Below are 18,407 nucleotides of genomic sequence, written 5' to 3'. Positions count from 1 at the left end.
CACCGGTGGCACACCACCTCTTTGCACACGCCACTATGGTGGTAACCACATTTCCCGGACTTAGGAAACGTTCCCTTCTGCGGTTCTTGCCTTCCGCCCGAACTAGTCATGGCATAGCTCTGGGCAGCGGGCCTAGCTCGTTTGCTTTGCTGCTTTTCCTGGATTCTATGATCGTGTGTACCCCGTTTTCCCCCAGCGGATTCTCCTGTCACCTTTAGTGATCCGCTCCGCAAGAAATCATACGTGACTATGCCAGCCTGTGTCACTGCACTTTCATACGTCCGGTGTCCCCCCGCATTGACTATACTCCTCACTACTGGAGTAAGTCCCCAAATATAACGTTCCACCCTCTTCGTCTCCGGGGTGACCAACCACGGTACTAATCGTGACAGTTCATTAAACCGATTGGTATAACCCAAGTGGTCCGCCCCCTTCATCTCCAGATTCCACAACTCATTTTCCAATTTCTGCAATTCATTCTTTGGGCAGAAATGTTCCAACAAAAGAGCCTTAAGCTCCGTCCAGGTCATGTGGTTTGTCGCCGCCTGACCTCGAGTCTGTATTATGGTGTTCCACCATGTCAAGGCATGGTCGGTGAATGTACAGGTGGCGTACTTAACGACACAATCCTCGGGACAGTTGCTAATATTCACCACTGATTCTATTTTCTCTATCCATTTAACTAACCCATTCGGTCCTTCAGACCCGCTAAACTCTAATGGCTTGCACAACATAAAATCCTTGATCGAACATCCCCTGGATGCACGAATTGGTTCAGTACGGTTTGTCTCTACCGTAGGTATAGGGCCATTGCTGTCAGTAACGACCACCCTAGGCGGTGCGTCATTACTCGGAATAGTGTTATCATTCCTTGGAGGATTAGCATTTTGTTCCCCGTCATTATTTATGGGCGTTTGATTGCTCGGAGGGGTTGGATTGGTCGAGTTATTAATACTGGCGGCGATGCGCGATACTATATCCGGTATCGCCGCCTCCAACTGTTGAGCAATCAAACGGCTCACATCTACTTCCGATATTTTCGTTGATCGTTTCGGTGCCATTCTACACAACATCAAGAAATACATATAATCAATACTATCTCAAATTATAAAACACAATACATATTTCATTCATTAGTAAACATTGATACATATTACACAAACATCAGTTTACATACTTTCCAGTCAACATTACACAGCTAAGTTTTAATACAAGGGCCCTATGTCGGTATCATCTCGACATAACCCGTTAAAGGGTCAGTGCTTGAATGATACCCAAAAGTATCTATAAAGATATGCCCCAAAAGAGACCCACCCTAGGGGCCAGTGGTTGTATCATAACTAAACAAGATTCACTCCGTGTTAGTATCACCACTAACTACTTACACAGAGTATCAAAAAAATGGTCCCTGACTAACCCCATCCAAACATAACTACTAAACACGGTGGTATGCCCACCACATCATCACTGCCACCAACGCCACCACTACTGCCATCACCCCCCGGAGCCACGCCTCTAACCGCTGAACCATCAATAGGGAGTACGAGCACTCCCTTGTCAACCGGTCGATTGCATACTGGCAATCCAGTATGCGGTCACCAAGGTACACCCGTCTCTGTACCCCCACGGTCAGGGCGGCTGAGTGCTCATTTACTTGCTCTGTGAGCACTCGTAGCCAGGCTGCCGCATCCCGCTCCTGTCTCGGAAGGCCCCAGACAGGTAGAGCCATCGGCTCGGGCTGAGATGAGGACTCTCCCCGACGAGTAGCAGGTCGGGGTGGGGGAGAGGTCGGTGGGACACGCGGAATGCTGATCTGCGCCGTAAGGCGAGGACCAAATCCCGGAGGGACAGAGGTGGCCTGCGGTGCGAGTGGAGTAGGGGATCTGACGATCCGGGCCGGGGAGGACTGGCTCGAGCTCCTGTGACTCGCCTCGCTAGGCTCGGAGTCAGATGACACGTGTAGGCTCCCGGAGTTTCCGGGGCTAACCTCCTCCGGATCCTCCTCTACTGATAAGCTATGCGGGCTTGACATTTTTACCTGCACACAAGTTAACAAGCATATAGTTCTTTCCATAGTGTAATTCATAATCAAATCAATACATACTTATTTATACAACTTTACCACATAATAATATTATCATATATTTACACATATGTTGCCAATTTTACCTATTTAAGGTTCCTCGTGACTTCCCCTGAATTCTCCCGTGCAGACAAGTCTGTTATTATGTTCCGGACCATAATAACTCACTTGTCCATCCAAGTTCATCAAGATCCCGTCACAATAAATTATTAGTTGATATTCAGATCCTATAATACTTGAGCTACTGGTTATATTTTAGGTATCTCTTTCAGACATCCTAATTCTTTATAACCAATGGCTCTGATACCAACTTCTGTAACACCCCGTAACCGCAGCGGAAACGTACACGGGATGCAACAGACACATCTGATATCAACAGCATTGCTTATAAAGAAAATACCACTACATTAATTTATATCATATTACATTGTTGCTAGTTTCGTTACTGTCTAGGTGTTACACACGAGTTTTACCGATAAGACATTAATATATTCATTACAAAATATAGATCAGCAAGCTTCCAACAAGTAGCACAGATCAGTAAGCACGTTTCAATCATTCCAACTTGGGCATGCTAGAAAACATGTAAGAAAACGGGTCAACTACGAATAGTTGGTGAGTTTCACTAATTTAAATAAACACTGACAGATCATTTTAATAACCATTTATTAGCAATGAAATTATACTGGGAACTATGTTACCCCAGAATAATAATAACCTCTGGGAACTACGTTACCCCAGAACAATAATAACCTCTGGGAACTATGTTACCCCAGAACAATAACAACCTCTGGGAACTACGTTACCCCAGAACAATAATAACCCCTGGGAACTATGTTACCCCAGAACAATAATAACCTCTGGGAACTATGTTACCCCAGAACAATAATAACCTCTGGGAACTACGTTACCCCAGAACAATTACACACGATAAACAATTTATATACTCTGTGCATCAAACATATATATATAAATATACAAGTGTTTCCATACGATCGGTATGTACTTAAATACTTTAATAAAGACATGTTTTCCGCCCCGGGAAAATATTTAGAAACAGTTCAGTAAAAAGGGGCTCGTGAAAACTCACCTTTTTGTGAGTCGGTGGGTAATACAATGAACAGCTACGTGCCTGGATCTGTAATATAATATCTAGTCGTTACTATATAATTCCCATAAATTAAATCCGTGTTAATCGGCACATCTGGGGACATTGTTAGCCCAGTACTGTACTCGATCCGGGGACAATGTTAACCCCGTGACACTCCTAAGGACTCAGATTGTGCCATTACTTAGAGTCGGACGGTCAAAATTATCATTTTTATGTTTTCCTTGATTTGCGTGCCTAGCACGGTCATCCGTTTTTAGTTTCAAAAATGAGTTTATTCACACTTAACCCAAAAATGGTGTTTGACTGTTAATTTAGTTAAAGTGATGAAATTAGAGCTCGGTTTGGACACCCCGTTTGGCCGCGGGGCCCGTTTCCGTCATTTAGGTGCCGGAAACAGTAAAATCGGGTAAAATTACCCAAATCATCCGAATTATTTTCGGATGATTTACTTTTACTTAATTTACTTAGTTTTATGAAAATGGTCAATTTTTAGGTTTTTATATACCAGTCAGCTCGCTTATGCGAGTTTTGCCGGTTTACACGTTTTAAGCTTTAGAAATTTGTTTTTATGTTCTTTTTAGCACAAATAATTACCCGTTTAGTCTCGGGTCTTGAAATTTTGCACAACACTTATTTTGACAGTAAGAAACTTTATAAAAATTTTCCAGATTTATTTTCTTATATTTACCTTTATTTATCTATTTTTAAACCTTATTAAAACACTAAATATGTCAAAAATACCAAAAGACTTTAGAAAAATCCCAAATTTTTCTGGGATGATCCCTGCCATCCTCATAACTCCCTGGAATTTTTCCAGAACCCAAAACTCATTTTTCAAGCCATTTTCACAAAAAACCGAGCTAGAAAGCTCTATAACTCGTTTTACCGAAAAGCCCCCTTAGACTTCTACAACTGAGCTCAAATTTTGTGTGTGACTTTTATATGTTATAAAAAGCTTATCCTAAATTTTTCAGAATTTTTTATCAAGTTTAGCTATTTTTCACCATTTTTGGCCAAAACCGAGCATTAAATTCACCAAATATTCATTTTTTATCCAAAAATTCACAGATCTCATATTTTCATGTGTAGATCATCTCTGTGAAATTTCGTGAGCCGACTCTAAGTACACTACAATCTGTCCAAACTCACTAATCACACGAAAACCGAACTATCTTGTGTTTTCTAGCGTTAGATCGCAAGGATCTTGGTTTCTAGCCTTTGCTAGCCACTAGATACAACACTTACAAGCACAATAACACTATACCAAGCAAGTTACACCAACAATCAAACCATTTCTTTCATAGTGTCGGTTTTGATATAAAAACAAAGGTTTTAACCGTAAAAATCCGTTCTCGACTCTTTTTACTCATTTCTTGGACCAAGATCCCTTGTATAACATGTATACATCTCTTGATCATGCAAGAGTCGGTTTCATCTCGGGTTTTCACCCGTCTTTCACATAGAAACTCATTTTACAAGATTTCAACCGTAAAAATTCGTTATAAACTCTTTTAACTCATCACTTGGATCAAGATCCTTTGTATAACTTGTATACATCACTTGATCATGCGAGAATCGGTTTCAACTCGGGTTTTCACCCATTTTTCATTTGAAACTTCCTTTTCTCAAGATCATGAAGTTGGAAACAAGATTTAGACATTAAAACATGTGTTATACCTTGTGTTCTTGGTTTGGATCAAAGGTTTTTGGGTTGAATGCTTGAAGGTTTGAAAGATTGAGAGAGTTTGATGTGTAGAAAAAAAGAAAATGAATTGATTATGGGAGTAAAGGGACCGATCGGTCCACCATATGGGGTGGGGTGGGTCCCACAAATCCATTCTAAGCCACATATTCGGATTACGCAATCCGGATAATGTTGTGGATAATCTGGTTCAGTTCGTTTCTCGTTTAAACTCGTAATTCGGTTTAAAACGAGCCTAAAATGGTTGTTTTTCGGGTTAAAATAAAATTTACATAAAACTGATTTAAAAACTTTAAAAACTCAAACCATAACATTAAAACATCATATTATTAATAATTACGCATCTTTTTCGGCTTGGTCGATCGTCTCTTGCTTGGTTTGATGTTAAAGGTTTCGTTTATCGTACCGACGTACTAATAAATCGAAATCCTTTTTCTGTGCTATAATTCACTTATCCCGAAGCATTAATACTTCGTAAACATTACTAAACATTATATGCTTCGTCTATAATGTAATTCCCGATTCGTTCGGGTTTCAATAATCGTTCATTGGTTAATTGTAATTCCAATACGATTCACTATATAATCGAGTATGATTCGTACTATGAATCATATATACTCGTATAAACGTACTATAACTCATATAATCAATATTAAATGACACGTAAATAGTATATACCGGCTAGGGTATACCTGGATTTGCCGGAATCGTTACACCGCTGCTCTTGGTTGATACCAGTCGGTCACGACTAGCCCCCCCCCCCCCCGGGTCGGGTGTGACAGATTGGTATCAGAGTCAAAGGTTTTAGCGAATTAGGAACCCGTTAGGTACCTAAGCTTTAACCAACTTGAGAAACCCGACCACGTGTTGGCATAGGAAACACCACCCTTAAGCAAACCTTACCCGAATGATTTAGGAAACCAAATCCTTGCTAGGAATTTAAGTAAGAAAGTGTGAACTAGCATCATGTTATATGCTTATGTGCTATTTGATTTAAGTTTTTATACTTTGATTTTGTTTTCTTTTTATATTTTCCTTTTCGCGCGCTAAGTTTTTATTTCACAGAGATGGAAAACAATGGAAAGAACATTATCGACGGATCCACCCAGCCCACTACGCACCACGATTTTAACACCTTTTTCACGCTGCCAACTCACCCCGGTGCTGGATCATCCCCTCAAACAGGTGCTGGGAAGACACTAGAGGCATCGCCGCTCCATGGAATGCCTTACATCTTGTCCTCATCCGAGACTGAGCCGACCGAAGAGTCAAGTGGGGATAGTGCACCCACAAGAAGGAGCCGATCGCGAAGCCACTCACACCATTCAAGGGAGGTTCGAGCTGGACCAACAGGTGGACCACGACCCCGACTGGGAGCAAGAATATCGGTACAAACCGACACCGCATTTCAACAAGAATGGAACCAGCTGCGATCCTCGTTCCACATGGAGCCTTCAGTCCCGAGAGCACCAGCCGCACAGGTACTCCCAGTAGGCATGCATATGCACGAGATGGCACCGAGGCAAAGTGTTCATATCGGGCACTCATTGAGATACGATGGTCCTCGCCAGATTGAGACGGGACGTGCGAGCTTCTCTGGGTACGTCAACAGCCGAGACCCCTACTTCCAGTATTCAAGGGATATCTATACCGAGGAGCGTGGGAGAATGCCTATACGAGAGGTGGAAGCACTGCGTCAACGAGCTCAAGAAGCGGAAGAAGCTGTGGATAAGGCTACTGAGCGCTTGGAAGACTTGGCTTCGACAATAAGCCGCACAGGGAGGTTCCTTCGAGGGTTAAAGCAGAGGTTTGGGAAGCGTCATTGAGTGTGATGGAGTTCAGTTATGTTTGTTATTTGTTTTCATTTACCTTTTGTACTAGGCATCAAGTGATACCACTCTTGCCATGACACTATCTTTTATTTTCTTTACTTTCCTGTTTAGGGCATCAAACAATTATGCTTTTGCCCTCATGACATTACTTATTTCTATTTAATATATAGGCAGCAAGCGATTATGCTCTTGCCTAAGTTTTGGTCATTTATTTGATTGCATGGTTGAAAAAGTGTGTCGTGAATAAATGTTAAATTGTTGTATGTATAGAGATGTGCGTATTTGTATTGATGATTTAACTTGGTTCAACTATAGAAAAATGGTACGAGGGAGAGGTCATGGACGTCCCCGCGGTGCAGGGCGTGGAGACCGAGCCGCCACATGGGGAGGTCGTGATGGCCCAACCGTTGAAACATCAGTTAACAACAATGACGAGGTCAATCAAAATGCTAACCTTGAACAATTGATAGCTGAGGGTATCGCCAAAGCCATACCCAATATTGTGGCCCAACTGAATTCCAACAAAGGAGGAGGAAACGACAAGGATCAAAATAACAACGATAAGGATCAAAATAACAAAGACAAGGAAAGGCAAGATGATCGTGAGAAAACTTCTGAAAGGAAGGGTTGCACCTACAAGACCTTTATGGCATGCAAACCACCAGAATTATATGGTACTGAAGGAGCTACTGGTGCCATTAGGTGGCTTGAAGAGATGGAGTCCATACTAAACATTAGTGACTGCTTAGCCGCTGACAAGGCCAGATTTGCCGCAATTTCATTCAAAAGAGGGGCATTAGCTTGGTGGAACATGTTAATAGGCACTAGAGGAGAAGATGCACTCACCCGCATGAGTTGGGGAGACTTTAAGAAGTTGGTGACTGAGAAATTCTGCCCTGTGAACGAGATTGAGAAAATGGAAGTGGAGTTCCTTTCTCTAGAAATGAAAGGAACCGCGCACTTAGAATACACTACTAGGTTTGAAGAACTCTCTAGGCTAGTACCACACTTGGTGAACCCTGAGTCAAAAAGAATTGGGAGGTATATATGGGGCTTAAATCCCCAAATTAGGCCACCATTGAGGGCTTCCAAGCCTGCTACTTTTCAAGAGGCTGTCGAGACTGCTGCTGTGCTAACAGATGAGATTGCAAGAGGTTTTAATGGGTTGAAAAGGAAGTGGGATGATGTTAAGACCAAGAATGATCAAGGGAGTAGCTTTAAGAGGTTTGATACTGGGGCTAATAAGGGTAAGTTTGGAGGAAGTAATGGTAGGAGCTTTGGAAGTGGAGGGAAGATTTACCAAGGGAATAAGCCAAGATGTAACAAGTGTCACACTCATCACTATGGCACATGTAAGAAGGCATGTAACAAATGTAACCGAGTGCACGATGGACTGTGCAAACCCTCGACCTGCTACCGTTGCAAGAAAACGGGACATCTCGCAAGGGATTGTAAGGAACCACCCAAGTGTTATGAATGTGGAGAGCTTGGACACACCCGCCCCAACTGCACGAAACCCAAAAACCCTCAAGGGGCAAATGTTGGAAGGCTTGCTGGACGTACCTTTGTGATAACAACAGAAGAGGCTCGTCAAGCACCAGACATGGTGACGGGTACGTTCCTACTAAATGACTTTTATGCTTCTGTATTGTTTGACACCGGCGCAACCAAAAGTTTCATTTCTACGACCTTTCGACCTATGATAGGATTAGATTCTTGTAAGTTGAATGACGAATACACGGTAGAATTGGCAGATGGGAAAATATTGAAAGTAGGAGAAATGATTCAAGGATATTCCTTACGTTTGCATAACCAAACGTTTCCTATAGACCTCATGCCAATTAAATTAGGAGGTTTTGATGTAGTTGTAGGGATGGATTGGTTAGCAAAGAATAAGGCTGAAATTATTTGTGATAAAAAGTTGATAAGAATCCCATTTTCCGATAATAAGACACTTGTGATTTGTGGTGACAAGCCGAGGGAAACACCGAACCTTATCTCGTGCTTGAAAGCAAACCAATGTGTCCGAAAAGGATATGTCACCTATCTTGCCTATGTGTTAAAGGTGGAAAAAGAAAGGCGAAGTGAGGACGTACCGATTGTATCCGAGTATTCTGATGTATTCCCCGAGGATTTTCCTGGACTACCACCTCATCGACAAGTCGAATTTCAAATTGACTTATTTCCAGGAGCAGCCCCAGTTGCTAAAGCACCCTACCGATTAGCACCATCGGAGATGCAAGAGTTAGTGACACAATTGCAAGAGCTCATGGATAAAGGATTTATTAGGCCAAGTTTCTCGCCTTGGGGAGCCCCAGTTCTGTTTGTTAAAAAGAAGGATGGAACGCTTCCAATGTGCATTGACTATAGAGACTTGAACAAAGTGACAATCAAGAACTGGTACCCACTACCGAGAATTGATGACTTGTTCGATCAATTACAAGGGTCAAGTTACTTCTCAAAAATCGATCTAAGGTCGGGATATCATCAAATGAGAATCAAGGAGGATGATATACCAAAGACCGCATTCCAAACAAGGTATGGGCACTACGAGTTTTTAGTAATGCCATTTGGTTTAACCAATGCGCCCGCAGTATTTATGGACCTGATGAACCGTGTGTGCAAACCATACTTGGAAAATTTCGTGATAGTGTTTATTGATGACATACTGGTTTATTCAAAAAGTGAAAGAGAGCACGAGGAGCATTTGAGGTTAATTTTAGAACTTCTTAGAAATGAGCAACTCTATACAAAGTTTTCAAAGTGTGAATTTTGGATGAGGGAAGTGCAATTTTTAGGACATTTCGTGAATGAGATGGGAATTCAAGTAGACCCGTCAAAAATAGAAGCCATTAAGGAGTGGAAAGCACCTAAGACACCCACGGAAATTAGGCAATTTTTGGGATTAGCTGGATACTATAGAAGATTCATTGAGAATTTTTCCCGAATAGCTCAACCTTTAACCTCGTTAACCCAAAAGAAGACTAAGTTTGTATGGGGAGAGAAACAAGTCGAAGCATTCGAGACCTTAAAACAAAAACTATGTAGTGCACCGATCTTATCATTACTCGATGGAACGGAAGACTTCATAGCTTATTGTGATGCTTCACGACAAGGATTTGGATGCGTACTAATGCAAAGAAACAAGGTGATAGCCTACGCATCTCGACAATTGAAGTTGCACGAGAAAAACTATACGACCCACGACTTGGAACTTGGAGCTGTTGTTTTCGCACCCAAGATGTGGAGACATTATTTGTACGGAACAAAGTGTATCATATACACGGATCATAAGAGCCTACGACATATCTTCGACCAAAAGATGTTAAATATGCGACAAAGACGGTGGGTGGAGTTGTTGTACGACTATGATTGTGAAATTCAATATCATCCCGGGAAGGCAAACGTTGTTGCAGATGCCTTAAGTAGAAAGGAAATAGTCAAACCTCTAAGAGTACGTGCTTTAAGAATAAGTGTTCAAACTAGCTTAATTTCCCAAATTAAGATTGCACAAGAAGAAGCACTTAAGGAAGAAAACCTTGTCAATGAAGAATTGACGGGAATGGAGAACTGGTTGGTAACCGCTAATGATGGAACAATGAGGTATGAGAATAGGATATGGGTACCATGTTTTGGTAATCTAAAGGAGGTGATCTTGGACGAATCCCACAAGTCAAGATATTCAATTCACCCTGGAAGCGACAAGATGTACCACGGATTAAGGATAAATTATTGGTGGCCTGGAATGAAAAAGTCGATTGCGACCTATGTGAGAAAATGTTTAACTTGTTCCAAGGTTAAGGCGGAGTATCAGAAACCGTCTGGACCGTTGCAACAACCAGATATTCCCGAATGGAAATGGGAACGAATCACAATGGACTTTGTGACGAAATTGCCAAGGACTGCAAGAGATCATGACTCGATATGGGTAATAGTGGACCGACTAACAAAATCTGCACATTTCTTACCAATAAAGGAAAACTATAGCTTGGAGAGGTTGGCTAAATTGTACGTGGATGAGATAGTCTCTCGCCATGGTGTACCAATTTCAATTATTTCGGATCGTGATAGTCGCTTTACCTCAAATTTCTGGAAATCTTTTCAGCAAGCTTTAGGTACGCGTCTAGACCTAAGCACTGCTTACCACCCCCAAACCGATGGTCAAAGTGAGCGAAACATTCAAACATTGGAAGACATGTTGAGGGCATACGTCTTAGATTTTGGAGGAAGTTGGGATACTCACTTACGGCTAGTGGAATTTTCGTACAACAATAGCTATCACGCTAGCATTCAAGCAGCGCCATTCGAAGCCTTATATGGCCGTAAGTGTAGATCACCTGTGTGTTGGGCAGAAGTGGGAGATAGTCAATTGACAGGACCCGATATCATTCAAGAAACGACCGATAAAATTATCAAGATTAGGGAGAAGTTGAAAACGACAATGGACCGGTACAAGAGCTATGCCGATGTTAGACGAAAGCCGTTAGAATTTAAAATTGGTGATATGGTTTTGTTAAAGGTGTCGCCTTGGAAAGGTGCTATCCGTTTTGGAAAGAAAGGTAAATTAAGCCAAAGATACATAGGACCATTTGAAGTGTTGGAAAGAATTGGTGCGGTGGCATATCGTCTTAAATTGCCACTGGAACTGGGTAATATCCACGACACATTTCATGTGTCCAATTTAAGAAAATGCGTAGCCAACGAATCGTTAGTCATACCGCATGAGGAAATCAAACTTGATGAGAAGTTGAAATTCGTTGAAGAACCACTTGAAGTGGTGGATAGGCAAGTGAAGAAGCTTAGGAGACGTCAAATCCCGATAGTAAAAATTAGGTGGAATTCGAAAAGAGGACCCGAGTTTACATGGGAGGTGGAGGAAGATGCAAAACAAAAATACCCGCATCTATTTTTGGACCAACGTAAAATTTACGAAGATGCATGTGTGATAGATGACCCTGAACCATAAAAGAATATTGCATGATCTAAGCCCTTATGTCTAAAAAGGTAATTGTGTACTTAGATTTCAAATGTGATACGTGCTATGTGTTTACATGTTGAGATTAGCATCGTGTTAGTTAGTTAGCTAAGGAATGGAACCACTAGAGTATGAGAACCACACCTTAAACAAATTTCGAGGACGAAATTTCTTATAACCATGGGAGACTGTGACAAACCCAAATATAGGGCTAATTTTTTTTTTTAATATAGATACCGAACATAGTGTTGGTCGAACCGAACCGTATGTCGATAGGCTTGGCCAAATAAAAACAAAACGAACAAGCACTAGTTTAACCGAAACGAACCCGAGCCCGATAACTCAAAAGTTTTAAGAAACATTCCAAGAATTATTTAATCATACCGGTTATCCAAAACATATAATTCAAACACCAAACGACATTCTATGTTATGTCCGGTGACCGAATAAAATGAAACAAAAACCGATAAACGAGAATCGTGATTTGTAATACAATCACCTACAATATATTACCCATGATTTTTATACAAAGACTAGCCCCATTGTTAATTATCTAGAACATTTTATGTATAATAATAATAATAACAAAAGATATTATATACCAAAAATCAAAACAAATCTCCTGCAACCCAATTAAATCTGCTAACCATCTCTGCCCCCATTCACGTTCCACCAATTCTCTTCCCCAATCAGAGCCTGTGCATGCCTTCACTATCCAAGAAATTCTATGATCAAATCTTTCCCTCTTCTCAATTTAAATCAATGTTATCATCTTTATTCTCACAACATCTTCAAGTAAACTATCTGTTATCTGCTTCTCTCTCTGACTCTCTGCTGAAGATTCTGAACCAGCCAAGAAACATCCATAATCTGGTAATCCAGTGTTCTATTATTATTCTATTCCGATTCTGAACCCATTCGATTGTTGCTAATATTTTGGTCGCTCAAAGCAGCCATATTCTTCCGTGTGTCTCGCTGTCTTGCTGGTGGAATCAGTCCAGAAGCAAGGAATCCGGTTGCTCGTGAAACCCTAACACGCACCAGGTACCACCACAGCCAATATTCGTTTCTGTTTGTATATTATTCTAAGTTTTGGCTCTGTGTTAAACCCGCATGTTAAATCGTGAACAAATAAGAACATAACCTTGCTTTAAATTTATCTAAACAATGTTAATAAACAGATTAATAAATCAGATTCAGAGCAATAGGAGAGTAAATTTCTGAATAAATTAGAAATTATAAACAAAAACCTTGTTTTTAAACAAAACGGGCCAAGAAACCGAACCTTAAAACTTCGTTTACATAATAACCGGAATCTGCAGAATCTATAACTGGTCTGGAACCTTAAAAATCGCGCGTCATGCAGTCCCAAAACCATGGCCAAACTAATGGCCATTCGGTTATTCGTTTAAAGTCAAACTAGTTCAAAAACCGAGCAAAAATGCAATTTGTAACTTCTGAACTATTAGCACAGGTTCTAGAAGTTTAAAAGTATTTGATTTTTGTCATTAAATGGAAAAATAACCAAACCCAAAAGCTAACAATAAAACCGTTCGGTAACTCGTTTAATAGATAAACTAGTTTGAAAACCGCACCAACAAGTGACCATCTTAACTTCTAAATTTTAACATAATTTCCAGAAGTTTAAAAACAGTAAAAATAAGCCCAATAAGCTGCACAAGTTCAGCCCCGGAAAGTAACATCAACCGTATATTAAAAACCGTTATAAAACCCGTATTTTATAACTCGTTTAACTAAGAAATAAGCCCGTAAACCTAAATAAGATTATGACATTATAGTACAGCTTTAAAAATGATATTTTGAAAAATAATAAGCTGGCCCAAATCTGTCTTCCGCGAAACCTCGCATTAAAAATCGAACTAGAAGCCAAACGGGCCGAAACCGAGTTCGTTAGCATTAATACAGCCAAGGTTATGTTTTTAAAACCTATGTAATGTAAAAACAACTTATTTTTATGTATCAAAACTGGTCTTAAGTGGTTTGGTGACCAAAAGTGGGTTTTCGTTTAAAAAGGGTATTTTTGGAACAAGGTATCAAGTTAAACCGTAACTTCCGAATATTATAAAACCGGACCTTTAAAACAGAAGCTTTTAATTTTAAAAAGATAAATATAAGATATGAAATGTTTAAGGGAAGTTGGATTTACAAAACAGGCCCGTTTACAAACTTTAAAGTATTGCTCGTTTAAAGCCTAACGAGCCGGGTTTTAAGACTAAAACGTTTCAAAACTGTAAGACCCACATTTTTTTTCAAGAAAATTTTGTTTAAAATATTTAATTTAAATGTATAAAAATATTTTAGGGAAAAAACAACACCTCTTTGGGGCAAGATATGACATTTAACCGCTAGTTACGGGGAACCGACATAAACCGAACGGGCAGTTTCAAAACTACAATAATATGAACATTCTGAATATTTTTTTTTACAGTAAGTATATTGTAATAAAGTCACAATTTTAGTGTTTACATATTTTCCTAAAATTTACCAAGTCTTAAACCCGGTTTTCACCAAAACGAATGCTAAACGAAAATACGGGAACTAAGTCCTTACATCACCAAACTTTCTGAAATCTCAGATATGAAAATAATATGTTTTCATATACCCTAATATTCTGGAAAAATTGGAGTATTAATTATAAGGGAATTTGTTTACGAAAACCATATTTTAAAGGCTTGCCGTTAAAAACCGACAACACCGATAACCACCTGTGTTGTTAACTTTGAAAACCCGAGGGCTGATGTTTTCAACCAGAAATGATCATGCTACTGATGTGAACAAATTATATAGTTCTTATGGTCATACGGTAACCCGCAACCGAACATAAGGCCCGAACTTTCTAAATATAGAAACTTTATTAAAACGTGGTCAAGTAAAACGAGGTTATTAACATAATTAGTAGTTGAACTAATACTTAAACACAAATCATCAACATTATAACTTATATAAGTGTAAACTTTCCATAAAAGGAAACTTTATCCACCATGAACTTAACACTTGGGCCAACGCTTAGAATTAAATACTCGTTTCACCATTGAATCTTTATTGAGGTTAAAACTAGTTGAGTTAAATATTTATAATTCGTTATTTACCATAGGAACCACCACTTTCGGGAAGTCAGTCGTTGATTTACTTGGAGCATTCAGTGAGTCTCGCGTGTAATCCCTTTTTACTTAAATTTTGGGAACTAGTACATACTCCTAAACTTTTTATATGGTATGGAACTATCGGGTGTTTTACTACTAAATTTTGTCCCAACTTTTTACACAATCATTAGCCCGAGGGGATGGGCCGGAGGCTTGTATGGGTAGTACTATTTGGGAGACCCCCACGCACAGTGACCCTATGTTGGGTAAACCACACTGAGATCTGCGGATCGTTGCGGCATATAACCTACGTGTTTGATTATTGCTTTTAGCAGGGCGATAGTCTGGGACGGTATAACTTCTAGTATGAGTTGGGGGATACTTATGCTAGTTGCAGGTTTGATTGTGGACTTGATATGTGATATACCATGATGTGTCAACTTTATTATTATGTGTCTTAAACTCATGAGCTCACCAACATTATGTTGACGTATTTTAGTATGTACTTTTCAGGTAACTTAGCCATTGGGGAAGGGAATGAGGTTACGCCTTAGTCGCCTTAGTGAACCGTAGAAGCCATGGTTTTCAAGAATAAAGTAATGTAGTCATGGAAGACTACTTGATAAATAAAGATGTAATCGTTAGATGACATCCTAGACTAATTAATGGCGCTATGCATCTAAGACAATTTATGGGTCATGGTTGACCCGTTTGCTGTAGTTGTATCTTTGAATTTGCAAACTCTTAGCATGTTATAAATTTCCTTTTAAGTTTATTTATTTTCCGCTGCTCATGGTTGATACCAGTCGGTCACGACTAGCCCCCCCCCCCCCCCCCCCCGGGTCGGGTGTGACAATACTCCATACGGTTCAATTTTGAATGACTCAATTAGTCAATTTCTTAAATATAAAATTATAAACAATTATAGTAAATTTAAATCCACAGTCTCTGTATATTAGGTTGTTTTATATTGAATCGGATGGATGAAATATCAATTAACTATCACAAATAAATTAAACCTGGTAGGAAGCCTGATGATTAAACTGGCCGGAGGTAACGTTGATGGTGAACATCTTCATCGATGATGGACCGTAAATTTGACATATAAATGAATTAAAGGTAGTCATAGGTGGAACATGATGGAACCGTCTTTGAGAATGGAGGCGTGAAAGAGGAAAAATGATTTGGGTTTCTAGGTTAAGTTATATTATAGTATACAGAATAATAAAATAACATAAATAATGAATATCATAATTAATTAATAATTATAATTATTAATAATTATAATTATATCAAATAAATTTATGAACCATTATTAAAGATGAAATTAAAGTTAAAGAGAATCATTAAAGAGAATTAATTGTATCTTAGTTTAATTTATTTTTGAATTATTTTATTAACATGAAAATTAAACAAGTGATAGATCTAGATGAAAAGTATAAGCAAAAACCAATAGGAAAAAGAGAGGTTGAATTAAAAGCTATTATTTAATAGTATATATAAATGTGTGCCTTTCAGTATTGATTATATGAGAGGGTTGTGTGAGTTTATTCACCTATGTTTATTAATAGACTTATTCTTAGGTTGTTTATCTTTTGTTTTTGTTTTTTTTACTCTTAGGCATGAGACTATAAATGCTACCAGATATATTTGTTGATATCATAAAGTAGATAGGTGATGCATCCATATGCAATAAGTTTGGAAAGATAATTGTTACATTTCATCATTGTCATTGTATGGTTAATTTATGTTGCTAGGACTACAATTATTTTATTCATGATTTGGAATTTCTAAGTCATGAATTAATCAAATTAGGATTTGCTTCATGCAAGGGTGGATCTAGCATAGCTCTGTGCTACCCCTCAACTTTTTTAGCAAAGTACATTTTTAATGCATTTTCTTATTCTTCTTCGTTTTATGTATCGGCGAGCGAAAAACAAAAACTTTTTAGCTCGCGTTACCCCTCATTTTTTTCTTCGAGATCCGTCATTGAGCCTTCATGATTTGAGGGTTGTTAGTATTGTCTAGAACACTAACTTTATGAGAATTAAGGGATCAACTCATTCTTGACCGGTCACTACAAAAAAATTGGCCTAATGCAACCTTTATTTCATAAAAAAAACTGCATTAGATGAAGTTGCATTAGACCTAATGCAACCTTTTTGTTAGATAACACAACTGTTTTTTTTCAAATGCAACCCTTTAAAAATGTTGCATTTGAAAAAAACAATTGCTTTATCTAATAAAAAGGTTACACTAGATCTAATGCAACTTCACCTAATGCAGTTTTTTTTGTAAAATAAAGGTTGCCTTAAGCCAATTTTTTTGTAGTATATATTTGGTCCTTGTTAACTCTCTAGTTATGTACTATTTTGAGCTTCAATTAGTAATTGATAAAATTTCTAGGGGTGTCTATGTCATAGTTCAGAGAATTACTGACACCTAATTAGGTTAGTCAATAGCTTCATAAGTCGGTTTGAAAATAATTAAGAAAGTTTACCATAGGGTAGTTATCCTTCAATAATTAAAACTGACACCTAATTATGTTAGTCAATAGCTTCATAATTCGGTTTGAAAATAATTAAGAAAATTTACCACAGGGTAGTTATCCTTCAATAATTAAATTTCATGATAAGGCTGAGGGGTGTGGGGCTTCAACGGGGGCGCTAGAGCCCCTCCGCTCACGCCCCAGGCGCTAACACCACACCACCGGGGCGCTAACGGGGGCGCTAACGCGAAAAACCATGCATTCGTGAGCCTGTTAGCGGGAGAAGAGAGAGAAAAGCTTGTCTTGGTTTTAGGAAAAGAGCCGTTGGGCTCTTATTAAAAATTTTTTTTTTCCTATATAATACCCCATTTCACCCATTTTTATACCACAACTTCAAACCTTCACCCAAAATCAATTCATCTTCTCAACTTTTTTAAAAAAAAAGGCTGAAAATTGGTACCCAAACCTTGATTCAGATTATATTGACGACGATTTATGGTCGTCACCGCACAACCGATATTTTATTCGGAGCCGCAAGAATCATCCGGCTTTCAACCATCCAACACACAACCGTCTCCTAACTTTATTTTATTTTTAGATATTAATGTGTTTTTTTTATTAATGTGTGTTTTTTTTAATAATTTATGAGTTTTTTTAATAATACATTGTTTGAATATATTTATAAAAAAATAAAAAAAAATCGCTGGAGCCCCTGCTGGAGCCCCTCCACACCAGGGCCAGGGGCTCCAACGGGGGCTCCAACACCCCCCTTATCCAATTTCTCTCTCTGCCACACGTCATAATATTATTGGTTGGAGCCCCCATTAAAGCCTCCATTAGAGCCCCCCACACCCCTCAGCCTAAGAGCATTCACATCCCATCCCTCATCCTCATCTCTATAATTATACTAAAAAACACTACATTTCTCTTTTCGATTTAATTAAATAATATATTTTATACCTTTATCATTACAGTTTTCTCTCTCCTTTACTCATAACCAATCTAACAAATATTAAAAAATAAATAGGGCAAACAAAGTTCCTCAAATATTTCACCAAATTTACAAAAAATCACTACATTTCTCTCTTCACCCTATAATTTTCACTCACAAT

At 38.9% G+C, this 18,407-nt stretch overlaps 1 long non-coding RNA gene across 1 annotated transcript; it reads left to right on the top strand.

Annotated features, from left to right (window-relative positions):
- Positions 1-12,416: 12,416 nt before the first annotated feature.
- On the top strand, positions 12,417-14,863 carry LOC143533563 (uncharacterized). Its single transcript, XR_013135378.1, has 3 exons — positions 12,417-12,576; positions 12,654-12,747; positions 14,819-14,863. It is a non-coding gene; the product is annotated as an uncharacterized LOC143533563 (long non-coding RNA).
- The last annotated feature ends 3,544 nt before the right edge of the window (positions 14,864-18,407 follow it).

This window comes from Bidens hawaiensis, unplaced genomic scaffold (assembly GCF_021521415.1).
Source record: "Bidens hawaiensis isolate Kalapana, Puna unplaced genomic scaffold, B.hawaiensis_p1.1 tig00009788_1, whole genome shotgun sequence".
NCBI lineage: Eukaryota > Viridiplantae > Streptophyta > Magnoliopsida > Asterales > Asteraceae > Bidens > Bidens hawaiensis.
The sequence above is the reverse complement of the archived record's forward strand: the minus strand, read 5'-3'. Positions and strand labels throughout refer to the sequence as shown.